General features: G+C 35.2%; 2 non-coding genes across 2 annotated transcripts; both read left to right on the top strand.

The window, feature by feature from the left end:
• The first annotated feature begins 3,209 nt into the window (after positions 1 to 3,209).
• Positions 3,210 to 3,283, top strand: LOC113199057 (small nucleolar RNA SNORD107). Its single transcript, XR_003302923.1, has one exon. It is a non-coding gene; the product is annotated as a small nucleolar RNA SNORD107 (small nucleolar RNA).
• A 6,634-nt stretch (positions 3,284 to 9,917) lies between these two features.
• On the top strand, positions 9,918 to 9,984 carry LOC113199055 (small nucleolar RNA SNORD64). Its single transcript, XR_003302922.1, has one exon. It is a non-coding gene; the product is annotated as a small nucleolar RNA SNORD64 (small nucleolar RNA).
• Positions 9,985 to 13,133: the final 3,149 nt, after the last annotated feature.

Genomic DNA, 13,133 nt, shown 5'->3' with positions numbered 1-13,133 from the left:
TATTTAAATTATGGAGACAAATAAATTGTCTTTAAGTTAAATAGTTAAGGAATACCCTAATATCTCCTTCTTGTTTGTTATGGAGAAAAAAATTCATTTTTAAAAGGAGTGAGTAAGATGGGGTGATTTTGCTGCTAAGATTTTTAATAGTTAGTGAGTGAATTACCTATATTGATGGTAGGAAACTAATTCCTTGTGTACTGCTATTAAAGATTCATGTTAACTACATAAAGAATGGTAAGTTGATTGTAATTATGCTTTCTTAATTTTACTTATTTATTTTTTATGTGGTGCTGAGGATCGAACCCAGTGCCTCATATGTGCTAGGCAAGCACTGTACAACTGAGCCCAACCCTTGATTGTATTTATTTTTCTATTGAATTTTTTTCTAGTGTTGATTGTACATATGTCTTCTGTTCTGTCCTTTCAATTATTTACTTGCAAGTGCACCCAAGGAAAAGGAACCATCAAAGTGACTATCCCTACTAAAGGTAGTTTCTAGGATTTATTACCACTAGCTATCCACTAAGGAAGTGGCGAAATCTTAAATTGATTAAGAAACTCATAACAGATGCAATATTGTTTTTTGATGCTATTTTTCAGAGTTGATAAATTTTAAAGCAATTTTGTTTTATTAACAAGCATTAAGACAGTGTGTATAACATGATAGATACTTTTGGTCTTAGAAGTATATGGGTGATATGAAAACAAGTTTTCTGATCATCTTTTTTTATTTTTTATTTTTTTTTAAAGAGAGAGTGCGAGAGGAGAGAGAGAGAGAGAGAGAAAATTTTTAATATTTATTTTTTAGTTCTCGGCGGACACAACATCTTTGTTGGTATGTGGTGCTGAGGATCGAACCAGGGCCGCACGCATGCCAGAGCTACCGCCTGAGCCACATCCCCAGCCCCCATCTTTTTTTTAAACCAACATATTTATAATTCAATTCTTTATTTATTATAATGCAATTCTTTTTATTTTATAGCTAAATATTTCATGTTTGCATAGGACTTCTGGTTTGGGTATTTGCCTCTTATTTAGATTTTGATTGATAGATTTTCTATTTTCTAATGCTATTCCCTTAACTAGAAATGGCTTTTTTGCAAGTTATAGGTGAATTTCAAGATTTCTGTTTTCTGAAAGATGTTTACTTCTTTTCTTAAAATACTTTATTTTTAGTTGTAAGTGGACACAATACATTTGTTTTATTTATTTATTTTTATGTGACACTGAGGATCAGACCCAGTGCCTTACTTGTGCTAGGTGAGTGCTCTACCGCTGAGCTACAACCCAAGTTCTGTAATATGCTTACTTCTGATAGTTATTTTGGATTGTGATAATACTACTCATTTTTGCCTGAAGTTTCTTGGACTTTTCAAGACCCCTATTTGTAGGTTATATACTAGAAGATGACTCGGGAATCTTTTCATATACTTGAGTGGATTTAGATAAATATATCAATATTTTGCTTTATACTGCCAGATCTGTGCTTTTTTAGAGTTCCATTATGGACATATATTGACATCAGTCTTCAAACATCCTTGTTAATAAATACTTATAAATCATTGTCAGATATGGTGGTGCATGCCTGTGGATTTCAAGTTCTAGGCCAGCTGCAGTAACTTAGCCACATGCTGTCTCAGCAAAAACAAAACAAAGGGGCTGATAATGAGGATAGAGTTCCATGTTAGAGCACCCCTGGCTTCAATTCAAAACAAAAACAAAGAAATCATCCTATATTCTGATATTCAAGTGAATTTATGTCACATCTGAAATAAGTAGACAATAATTTTCTGATTTCCTGAATTGCATGGTTACTAATGACTCCATAGATTCAAGTTGTATATAATGTTTGATAAGTTTATTCATAGTGGTTTGAATATTAGTTTGAAATAGAATTCTTGGATATTACTTTTAACTGCTGTGTTAAAGTTGGTTATGTAGTGTTTATAGTATAATATATTCATAGGTCATTTGAATTGCTCCTTAAAGAGTTTTGAGAGTTACTTTGGGAACCCTCTACTTTTTTTTTTTTTTTTAGAGAGAGAGATTTTTTTAACATTTATTTTTCGGTTTTCGGTGGACACAACATCTTTATTTTATTTGTATGCGGTGCTGAGGATCCAACCCAGCGCCCAGCACGTGTGAGGGCGTTACCGCTTGAGCCACATCCCCAGCCCGGGAACCCTCTACTTTCTTAAATTCAATAGTTCATTTTTTACATCATGTCAGATTTTAGAAGTCAGAAGTGCATGCATTGGGGATTTGGTTTGTTAGAGATTATTCCTTATAGCACACTATTAAGATGGAAATTGATTTATATACAATATGATAATAGTGTTATTTGGAATTTTCACAATCATCTTTTGGTATTTTTATTATTTTTAGTCATACATGTCAATGAGTATACTTTGAACATCTTGTTTCAAAGATTAGATAATACAGTGCCAGGTGTAGTGGCTCATGCCTATAATCCCAAAAGCTTGGGAGCTCAAGCAGGAGGACCACAACTTCAAAGCCAGCCTCAGCAACAGTGAGGTGCTAAGCAACTCATTGACACACTGTCTCTAAATAAAATATAAAAAAGGTCTGTGTATGTGGCTCAGTGGTTGAGTGCCCTTGAATTCAATCCCTGGCACCTTCCACCACCCCCCAAAAAGAAAACAATACACTGTTGTTAGTATGTTAACCTCAACTATTATCTTTATTGAATTTCAACAAGCAGTAGGTTATAGCCATTACTGATATAATGGGCGAAATTTTAAAGTGCTTATTATCTATTTGATCTTACTGTCTTACTCATAATTGCATATTAGTTCCCTTGGTCCTGTTTGTACACATAATCTCAGTATGTGAATATTCTGAAATAAAGCAAGGCATATTATCATGATTATTTAATTTTTTGTGGTAGGAGAATGAAATCTGAGTCTCATGGGTTATTTGTATGTTGAAACTTTTTCAGGCTTTTATGATATCCTTTTGTCAACTTAGTTGATAACTGAAGGGAAGAGAGGATTTGGCTACTGAATTTTGGGAAGAATTTGGTCACTGAATTTCATGGTGTGTCATCAGTGTGGATCCTATTCAGTGATTGGATCTGAAATTGACACTGAAAACCACATTAGCTGCACTTAAGACAGAAACATAAACCCTTCAAGGTAATATAACCTTATCAGTAGAAATAAGAGTATATTGTGAGGCCTTGACTAGGTTCATGATGACACAGGACCTTGTCTGAATATGATGATTTCAAAATTTGAGCTTAAATTGACACTCTGAAATCTAGTCAGTGTGCCTCACTAGACTTTACAGAGCACATTATTCTTGAAAAAGATCTTGGCTTTTTGTAAAAACTTAGAACATATAGATATGCCTTTTCTAGTATAGAACTTTGCCATTTCTTCAAATGTCTTTTATTTTCATTGATATTCTGAGGTAATTCTTTTTTTCTGAACTTTGTATGTTGTTGAAAGCTAAAAGGAAACATCTTGGATTACAGAAGATAGCAGGCACCTGGTGAGATGGAAGTAAGGATGTGTACAAATGAAACTATCAACTATTGAAAACAAAGAGTACTAAAGTCCTAGGGTTCTAAATGATGTCCAGGAATGAAAGAATAATATTTGTCGAGCATATATTGTGGATCACAGTAAGTATATTAAAAGGCTTCACATGGATCCTGTTGGTGTTTTAGGATAATTTGTGTGTTTTTCTTCTTTGGTGGCCTGTGATTGATCCTCATGTCCAAACACCATTATAAAATAGTTGTATAAGAAACATTTTAGTGAATGAATGAAGAATGACTGCTAAAGTGTTTGTTAGAAAATGAATGTTTAGATATTTTATGGTTACTTCCTTATAGTGAAATATCTGTGGTAAGAAGTCATGCCTGTCTGATATCTAATATCCTAAAGTAGTTGGCCTAAAAAGCGTGGGTCACTCAAATTAATTAGTATTACCAGCCCTAGTTTTTTTTTTCTTTAATATTTGTTCTGGTTTTGGGTGAACACAGTAACCCCCATTCTATTTTTATGTGGTACTGAGGATCAAACCCACTGCCTCATGTATTCTAGGCAAGCACTCTACCTCTGAGCCACAACCCCAGCCCAACCAGCCCAACCAGCCCTAGTTTTGTACAGTGCCTTGTCATAATATTTTAGTGTATTCTTGGGAATTTTTATGTTTTTGGGTTAAAAAATGGAAATCAAGCATTTTAAAGTGTATAGGAGGAGTCGTCTTATCATTATCATGGAATACAGTTGAAGCCATGGGGTACCACCAGCTCATCCACTGGGTGGCCTATCACAGAATTGGGTCCCATTCCCCAGTACAAAGAGCTAGCCATTGAAAATTTTGGGTGCTGTTCCAAAACAAATTGATTGTTTATAATCCTCAGTGAAGGTGAAATATTTTCAGGGAATCAGTGATACTGATAGTCAAGACACATTGGTTTATAAGAAATCTTCCCACTGGAGTCTCTATGGATTAGGACAATTGATTGCAAAGGGGTCTGGCTATGAGTATCATAGAGATCAATTATGGCCCTAAAACTACTGAGTTCTTAAAAAGATAGAGGAAAGATATTGACTAAGTTACCTGTCCTCTGGGGAGAAGTTAGTTAAAGATTGTTGTGTTGAAATAGCAGGTATGGGACAACAGTGTCTTGTTCTAAGCCCAGTCAAAAAGGGTCAGTGGGATGTGTTGTTTTCCTCTCTTGGAGGAAAGGGTCTATGCATTGCAAGAAATCACGGACATAGGTGGATTTGGCAGTCTTTAGCAACTTTTTAGCTCTGCTTGACAATAACAGGCAAGTATATTAGGACATTTCTGGGAGTAGGATGAAGCTAAGAATGAACTAAGATCAGTAGTGTAGGAGGCATATTGAACAAAAATGGTTTTAGTCCACAAGGAAGATAGCAGAGATACAAAGAACTATGAAGTTAACAAGGAAGATGTCCAGAACTGGGAAGATGAGAAGCCATGGGGCCTCTGAGTCCATGAGGGATCTATTTACCTGTCATCCTTTTGAAAAGTAACTTTAGGTCCATTATGGGCTCACAGCTACAAGTAGGCTTCAAGAATCTTGATTTTTGAAGCACCGAGTTCTAGGGCTTCATCTGGGTGTGTGGTGAATCTAGCTAGCAATCTCTCCACTGTGAGGATAGGGAGGAAAAGAGTAAAATAGCTCTTCTATCAGGGATCTGCTGGGAATCCTTATTTCCAAGTCTGGGCTTATAAAGAGGGAATATCTCTTTGACCTCATCCTTCACTTTCTCATCCATAGGTGTGTATTGCCTGTTAACTTTCTTTCTTTTTTTAAAACTATTTATTTTTTAGTTTTTGGTGGAAAGAAATATCTTTATTTTTATGTGATGCTGAGGATTGAACACAGTGCCTCGTGTATGATAGGCAGGCACTCTACTAATAAGCCACAACCCCAGCCCTGTTAGCTCTATTATTTATTTATTTATTTACTTATTGTGGTGCTGGGGATTAAAGCCAGGTCCTTGTCTGTTAACTTTCTTATAGAGGTTATATATTGGATTAGGCCAGCCCTTATAAGTATAGCATCTCAAAAGGACCTAATCTGAAGGTGAGTTTTTGGAGCTAATCAACCCATGTAAGGGCTGTAGGAAGAAGCTCCAACCATGGTAACGAGGTTTCTTGGCAAAGATTTCTCAGAGTACAGTTTATGGTAAGATTAGCCCATTCTGCTTCTCCTGATGAATAATATCTCTGGTAAGAATGGTGGAAATATTTAATTCTTAGGATATTTATCATCTGCTGAGTAATCTGAGAGATGAAGGAGGATCCATTGTCTCTTTGGAGAGATCAAATTAGCCTAAACCTGGGGATGGTCTCCTTTAGGAAGGTTTTTATACTTCAGGGATCAATTTGTATTCATAGGAAAGAATTTTACTCATTTTTGTGAAGTTGTCTATAAAAACCAGTAGAAATTTATAGCCTTTGTAAATGTGTAGATGAGTGAAATTTGGTTTCTGGTCTTCTGCTGGGCATGTGCCTTGGCATTGCATGGGCTGAAGTAGGAGGTGAAGCCTAGTTCCCTGAGGGTTATTTTGGTAGCAAAGGTGGCATGACCATCAAACTCATATGTTCTAAAGAGAGTTCTTTGTTTGTGAATAATATATATTTGGTAGAGACTTTCTTGGCACAAATGGCAAGTGTCATATAAGCCTTTTATAAACTTCTATTGGATGGACTAAGGAATGTAGATTAGTGTACTCTGTACCATTCTTTTTAAAAAAATTTTTTGTAGTTGTAAATGGATAAAATGCCTTTATTTTATTTTTATATGGTGCTGACGATCAAACCCAGTGCCTCACGCATGCTAAGCAAGTGCTCTACCACTGTGCTATAGCCCCAGCCCTCTGTACCATTCTTCATGGTTCAGGTGTTAGATAATTTCCTGTGACATCCAGTTTTTTCCCTTCTTGGGTATATTGGGATGTGGACAGCTTTTCACAGAGGATAGAGATGAGGACTTCTATAATGGTACTCTTCTACATGGTCATGCATGAACTTTTATTGCCCTGTGCTTCCTCATGATTTTTGTTCTCATGTTCCTGATGCTTCCTTGGGCCAGTGCACTCTACTACCTCTCAAAAGTCTTAGGTTTTGTGGTCCATATTTGATTAAGGTAATTTTAAAGTCAAGTAGCCCCATTCTTTCCAAATAACTACATGGGTGTGAACCGCCCAAAATAAGTGTCTATAATTTGAGTACATGATGACCCTTTGGCCTTTTTCTAGCTCCAAAACCCTGGTGAAAGCTTTCAATCCACCTATTGGTCTGAGGTTCCTGGAAAAATTTGCCTCTGCCTCAGTGATATCTTTGAAGGAGGAACACAATTGTATATCCTCCATCTCTGATACCCTCCTATAGAAAGCTACTTCCATTAGAGAACTAGACTGTGTCCAAATCAGCTAACATGTGGAGCCCTTTAAATCATTTTGGCTCATGCATATTAGGTCACTTATTACAAGAATGAAAAGGCACTTGGTCCCCCAGAATACACAACAGGATAGTTGGATTTAAAGAAGTCCATCTCTATAAAGTGATGTCAAGTTTCTAAAAGGATTGACTGATACCTGAGTAACCTGACATCTGTAAGCCAGTGAGGCTCTTTGGTTTTCTAATAAGCTATGAATTTGATGTGTGGTATATGTCTTCTGTGAAAGTCACGAGGTAATTTTTAAAAAATTTTTTGTTTATATATGACAGCGGAATGCATTACAATTCTTATTACACACATAGAGCACAATTTTTCATATCTCCAGTTGTATACACAGTATATTCACACCAATTTGTGACTTCATAACTGTACTTTGGATAATAATGATCATCACATTCCACCCTCATTAATAACCCCATGCTAGAGTTCGTCTATTCCTCCCATGCTTCCACTCCCTATCCTATGAATCAGCTTCCTTATATCAAAGAAAACATTTGGCATTTGGTTTTTTGGAGATTGGCTAACTTCACTTACATTATCTTCTGTAACTCCATCCATTTACCTGCAAATGCCATGATTTTATTCTCTTTTATTGCTAAGTAATATTCCATTGTGTATATATGTGGTGCTGAAGATCAAACCCATGGCCTCATGCATGCAAGGCAAGCACTCTACCACAGCACCAGCCCCTGTTCACAGATTTGATGTGAATGTTTTTTATATTCTAATAGAAATAGAACCATGTGATTTCTCCTTTGTATCTCCTCAGTGGTGTTATAATCCCGCTGGAGTTATGTTGAAGGAACATCAGTTGCCACTATGGGAAATTAACAATTTGTCAAATTGTTATCATCATATTGCAGCATGCCCTATTGCAACTTTCTGCTTGAGAGTCTGATTCGGGATACTTCTGTCCCTCCAGGTATAGTTTAAAGAGACATTTAACCTTTGTAATTCCTCAATAAATCTTTCAGGATCAACTGAGAATCTTCCCAGGTCTTCCTTTACCTGTCTGAGATTTTGAATGGTTAATGGAATATGGTTAATGAAACATTGAGCTTTTAGCCCTGCAACCTCTTATAGATGACCAATCCTGGAGATTGAAGGGTCCTGACTAAAGTGGTCAGGAATCTCTAAGACCTGATTGTCCTTTTCCCAGTTGTGAGGCTCTACTGTGGTAGTTAAAGGCATCTTAGAGTGGGTCACTTATGGCTCTTATTTCTCATATTGGGCTATGGATGGGAATGTAGAATTTCAAGAAAATCATAATCGTTGGGTTCATTTACAGAGTTCTTCACTCACTGTCTCTCAAGGCCATGAAATCCTGAACATATGGAACTTCTTTTGAAATTCCTTGGGTGCAGCAGAAAAAGCATGGTATTAGTGTTAATGTTTCCAAGTTCAGGCCATGTTTCTTTATCTCCTCTCTATTTTATGGCCAAGTTTCTAGGCAAATTTGGCTTTTTTTTTTAATGCTTGAGGGTCAGATTTATCTTAATTTTTTAAGATGCTGCACCTGAGCGGTGAGTCTTGATGTATGGACATCTGGGTAGCCATCTGGAAAAGAAAGACAAAAGAGTATGTGAGAGGTGTCTCTCCTTTATTCTAGGCATATGATCTACTGGTTGAGCCATCCCTCACCCTGGGGAGTTATGACATTAGCTGCTTTTACTAGGTATTTCCAGTTTTTTCTTGGGTCATCCAGGCCCAGAGATCAGTTTTCTTTGTCCTTTCCAGTGAGAAATTTGGGAATCTATAAAATTTATTGTCTGTCTGTGAGTGGACTATAAGGAGGTGGTTCCTAGGAGGCTTAATGAGCAGGGGTGGATCCCAAATTTCTTTCCCCATATCTACCCTTGCCTCATATCTACTTGTCTGCCTACTGTAACACTTCTATAGTTGAAATAAACAGTTCCTGTAATTACACATTGAAGTCTTCTAGGAGATATATATCCAAAGTAGTAGCATGGGGTCTATTATTTCCATAATAAAAGTTGGCCAGTTTACCATAACACTTTTGTATCAGAGATGTTAGAAGTTGAGTGAGAACTCCTTCAGAATTGTTTTATTGAACTTTTGCTTTATCTCTTTGAACTGCTTTGTTTTTGTTTTGACATCTACCTTTCTCCTTTCATACTATTGATTTATACTTTATCTGGAATATTTTTTGTGGTTTTAATTTATATGCTTTGCCTTCAGATTCATTGATAATAAGATATTGGGGGAGAACAGACAGTTATTGGTACTGTGTCCGTCTGTGGTGACATTTGAATATTCCTATTTCAGTTTATAGGACAATTTGCTTATGGAAGTTGGTTATAAAACACTAGATTCAGAATTGAGCATGGTGATACACACCTGTAATCCCAGGTACTCAGGAGGCCAAAGCAGGAGGATTATGAATTCAAGGCCAGCCTCAGCAATTTGGCAGGACCCTATCTCAAAATAAAAAGGAAAAATGGTCAGGATATTGTTCAGTGATAAAGCACCCATGTATTCTCTCTCCAATACTGGGGTTGTAATGTTGGGAGAAGAGAAAGTGAACTTAGTTATATAAAACAAAAGATCTCAATCTTAAGGCACATTGTTTTGTTTGTGCATATTTGTGTCAGTATGTCTCTCTGCCTGTATGCCTGCTGATTTTTTTTTTGTTTCTTACTATTGTCCCCTTAATTCTGCATCAGTCTATTACATTGTTTTCATATCCTTTGCCAATTAAAGGCAATCATTTTACCAGATAAGAGGACTGTCTATGCATAGAGATATACTTTCTATATGTTAAATTTTTTTTTGATTTTTTTTTTTTTTTTTGGTGCTAGGGTTTGAACATGGGATCTATTAAATGCTACTATGCATTATAGCCCTGGCCTACAACCCCAGTCCCATTCTTTTTATTTCTTTTTAAAGTTAGATTTTAAGAGAGACTTTGGTAAAGACCTTGGCTGGATTTATGATGAGCTATGTTTACTGAGCATGATGAAGTGAAGCTCAATATGATTACTCTGAGGTCCAGCCTAAGTGTCATTTTTAAGGATTTAGACAGAAATATTCTGAATGTAAGTTTTCAAAATGTAAATTTCACAAGGTTTTTCTTATCAATACTTTCTGGTAAAGGAGAATGGACTGGACTGGTAGATTTTTTTTTTTTTTTTTTTGCAGTTCAGTAGACAAAAGTGGTTATATTAGTATAGTTTTCTTTTGTAGAGTGCTTCTATATTCATAGTCTTGACAAATTTCAAATTTCTCTTTTCCATTATGTGTTTCAAGTGATAAATTGAGGAGAATAAGGATTTGGAAGGTACTATGTTTCCCTATCCCATTACTAGCATCACTTAGGTTCAAACGTCTGTGAACATTTCATAAGCGTTTTCCAAGTAACTGAAGTAGTTTCTATATTTACCAGTTGAATAGGATATTGATGGTTTATTATGTATAGTTTAAGATTATGTATAGTTTAAGTTAATTTATAGCTTTTGCACATGCTTAAGTTATGTACAGAGTTAATTTGGGGTTTGAACTTAAGGACTTGGACATGTGACCAAGGGCTAACTGAGCTGTATCCTCAGCGATCTGGTTCTACTTTTAATGTCTTTTTCTGTATCTTGGCAGTATGGAATCTTAGAAGTTTGGACTGTGATGTAGTTAAGGGAATGAAATTGATATTTTGTTGGTGATGCTGGTCACACAAGATAAAGATTTGCTAAATATTAATTTCTTGAGTTATGTATTTTATCTCATTGTATCCTTTTATATTTACTTGTTTTATGATATTGGGTACTGAGCCCAGGTAGACATTATTTTGTGTACTACTTGCATACTTTAATTATACTGATGCTTGAATTGTTTGATTATTGGCCATTAGATGATCTTTCAATTAATTCCTGCATCCTTTTGGAGAGGATTTCCTGAGGATTAAACTCCAAGTTGCTTTCCCACTGAGCTATATCCCCAGCCCTTTTCCTTTTTTTTTTTTTTTTTTTATAACAGAGTTTTGCTAAGTCTCAAAGGTTGTTCTCCTTTCTTAGCCTCCTGAGTAGCTGGAATTATAGCCATGCACTGGCATGTTAATATTTACCTTTTATTATAGGAGTGATACATTGTTTGTTACCTGTGGTTGACAATGTAGGATAAGGTAATTAAATAGTTAATTTAGAAACAACCTGTTTACAAATCTAGCACAGATGGTTGTAGATATTAAGACTCTATCCTCAAATAGTCATCTCAATTGCTAGAGTCTATATGAGTTTTATGTATGTATATAGATATATGTACACTAATGAACAATATCAGTTTAAATATTATAACTGTATAAAAATTAGGGTGTCAAAAAGTTATTTGGGGTATGGAGAAATGAACATTCACTTAAAAGTAAGGTAAACAAGGCTTTTTTCTGGATTTTTCTTTTATTGAGCCATTTTTCCAGTGTTGCATATTCAACTTTGATTTATCATAGTATTTTTGATCTTGACTAATAGCAATATATTGGGTCAATTGAGAAAGTTGAGCTACCGTTCCACTTGATAGAAGTAAAAATGTTCTGTTGAGTGAGAAAGGAAAGGAACAAGTGTAGGATCTGTTGAGGTGTAGTGTATATATGTGTAGGTTCTTTGACCTTGTGATATTTGATGCAGTTGAGAGAGGACACTGTAGTATTTGTTGTATAAGCTTCATCCAAATAACTTTATTTGGTTGGTAGTTCTTCTGTACAGATGACCTGAAGAAAATTCTCCACAAATAAGAATCTGTGGAAGAGATGAACAATTTGTTTTTGTGGTTTGGGGATAGTTTCTTCAACCTAATGATGATTTTCATCTCTGCCAGGGAATTTCCAGTCCAGCTAATTTACAGTAGAATAATTTGGCAAAGAGTAATAGAAGGCATGAATTAGTAGTAGATTGTTGAGTGCATTGATGGATGGGGGAAAGGAAATATAGAATCTAAGTATACAGAGGTTGAACCATGTCCTTAAATTGTTATAAAGGTAGATATGTAAATTTAGAGTAATATTAGGATGTTTCACTTTTTGGCATTGAAAGAACTTATATTTGTATTTTGTAACAGTGATCAGTTGAGAAGTCAGTCGTCATTTACATGGCAATATTTGTTTTTCTTCAGAGAGTGAGTCTCAGCCCCTTTTCTGTGCCCTCTTTTGAGGTGACTATATAAAGGAGTGTCTTAACATTACTGTGATTAGCAAGATTTGCTGATCAAGTATCTGTATTGGAATGGGTAAAGGGCATTTCTAGACAGCTTTGATTAAATTGGAACTTTTCAAAATTTAATGTGCATATGAATTACTTGGAGGAGAGCTTATTAAAACAGTTTTCTGGGTCCCAGTTTTGGAATTTCTGCTTTTCATTAGGTTTAGATGTGAAATTAGATTTTTAATAAGTTGGCAGATGGTGTTGTTCCTAGGCACAACACTTAGAGAACAATGGGGTGGTTGTGTTCAGGATGGAGTTTTCATTTTCTGAATGTGCTTTTATATGACTTAATTAATTAATTAATTAATTTTTTGTCTTTGTTGATTTTTCTTTACATTCAGTCTCCTGGTGATGCTTATGATATGTCTTCTGTGCTTAAAGCAATAGACATTTGTTTATCTGACTGCAAGAATAGCTATGCATAAATCCCTGGACAAAAATAATTAAAGGGAACAAGGTAGAAAGAATAAAAGTTGTCATTAGTGTGTACCCAGAGACAGTGTGTTGATGTAGGTCAGTGTTAGAGTGGCTGCCTAATAGGTGCAAAGCCCTGGGTTTGATTCCAAACACTTCCAAACAAATGTAAACACAGTGATTAATTCTGTGAAAACTGACATAACATTTGATTGCTTTAAAATAATATTTAATATGACTTAATTTATATAGATGTGGACAATGCAATGTAAGGTATTCTTATAGCATGTTTGTAATTGAGGAAATGATAAATGGAGTTTGAAAGTTGTCCTAACTAATTTGAAGATGAAAGCTTTTTATTGTTTTCCTAAAAATAAATCAGCTGTTCAAATGCTAGATTAAAATTAGACTAACTTTGAATCCACCACAATTCTAAATCCAGTTTAATTAAACACACTTCATAAAAAAAGACTTTCACCCATAATTTTTTGGTTAAAAAAATTTCAGAAATCAATAAATTTACAAGAAATATTAAATTTTCC

Source organism: Urocitellus parryii, chromosome 6 (genome assembly GCF_045843805.1).
Source record: "Urocitellus parryii isolate mUroPar1 chromosome 6, mUroPar1.hap1, whole genome shotgun sequence".
NCBI classification, from domain to species: Eukaryota; Metazoa; Chordata; class Mammalia; order Rodentia; family Sciuridae; genus Urocitellus; species Urocitellus parryii.
Note: the sequence above shows the minus strand (reverse complement) of the source record. Positions and strands in the feature narration are given on the sequence as shown.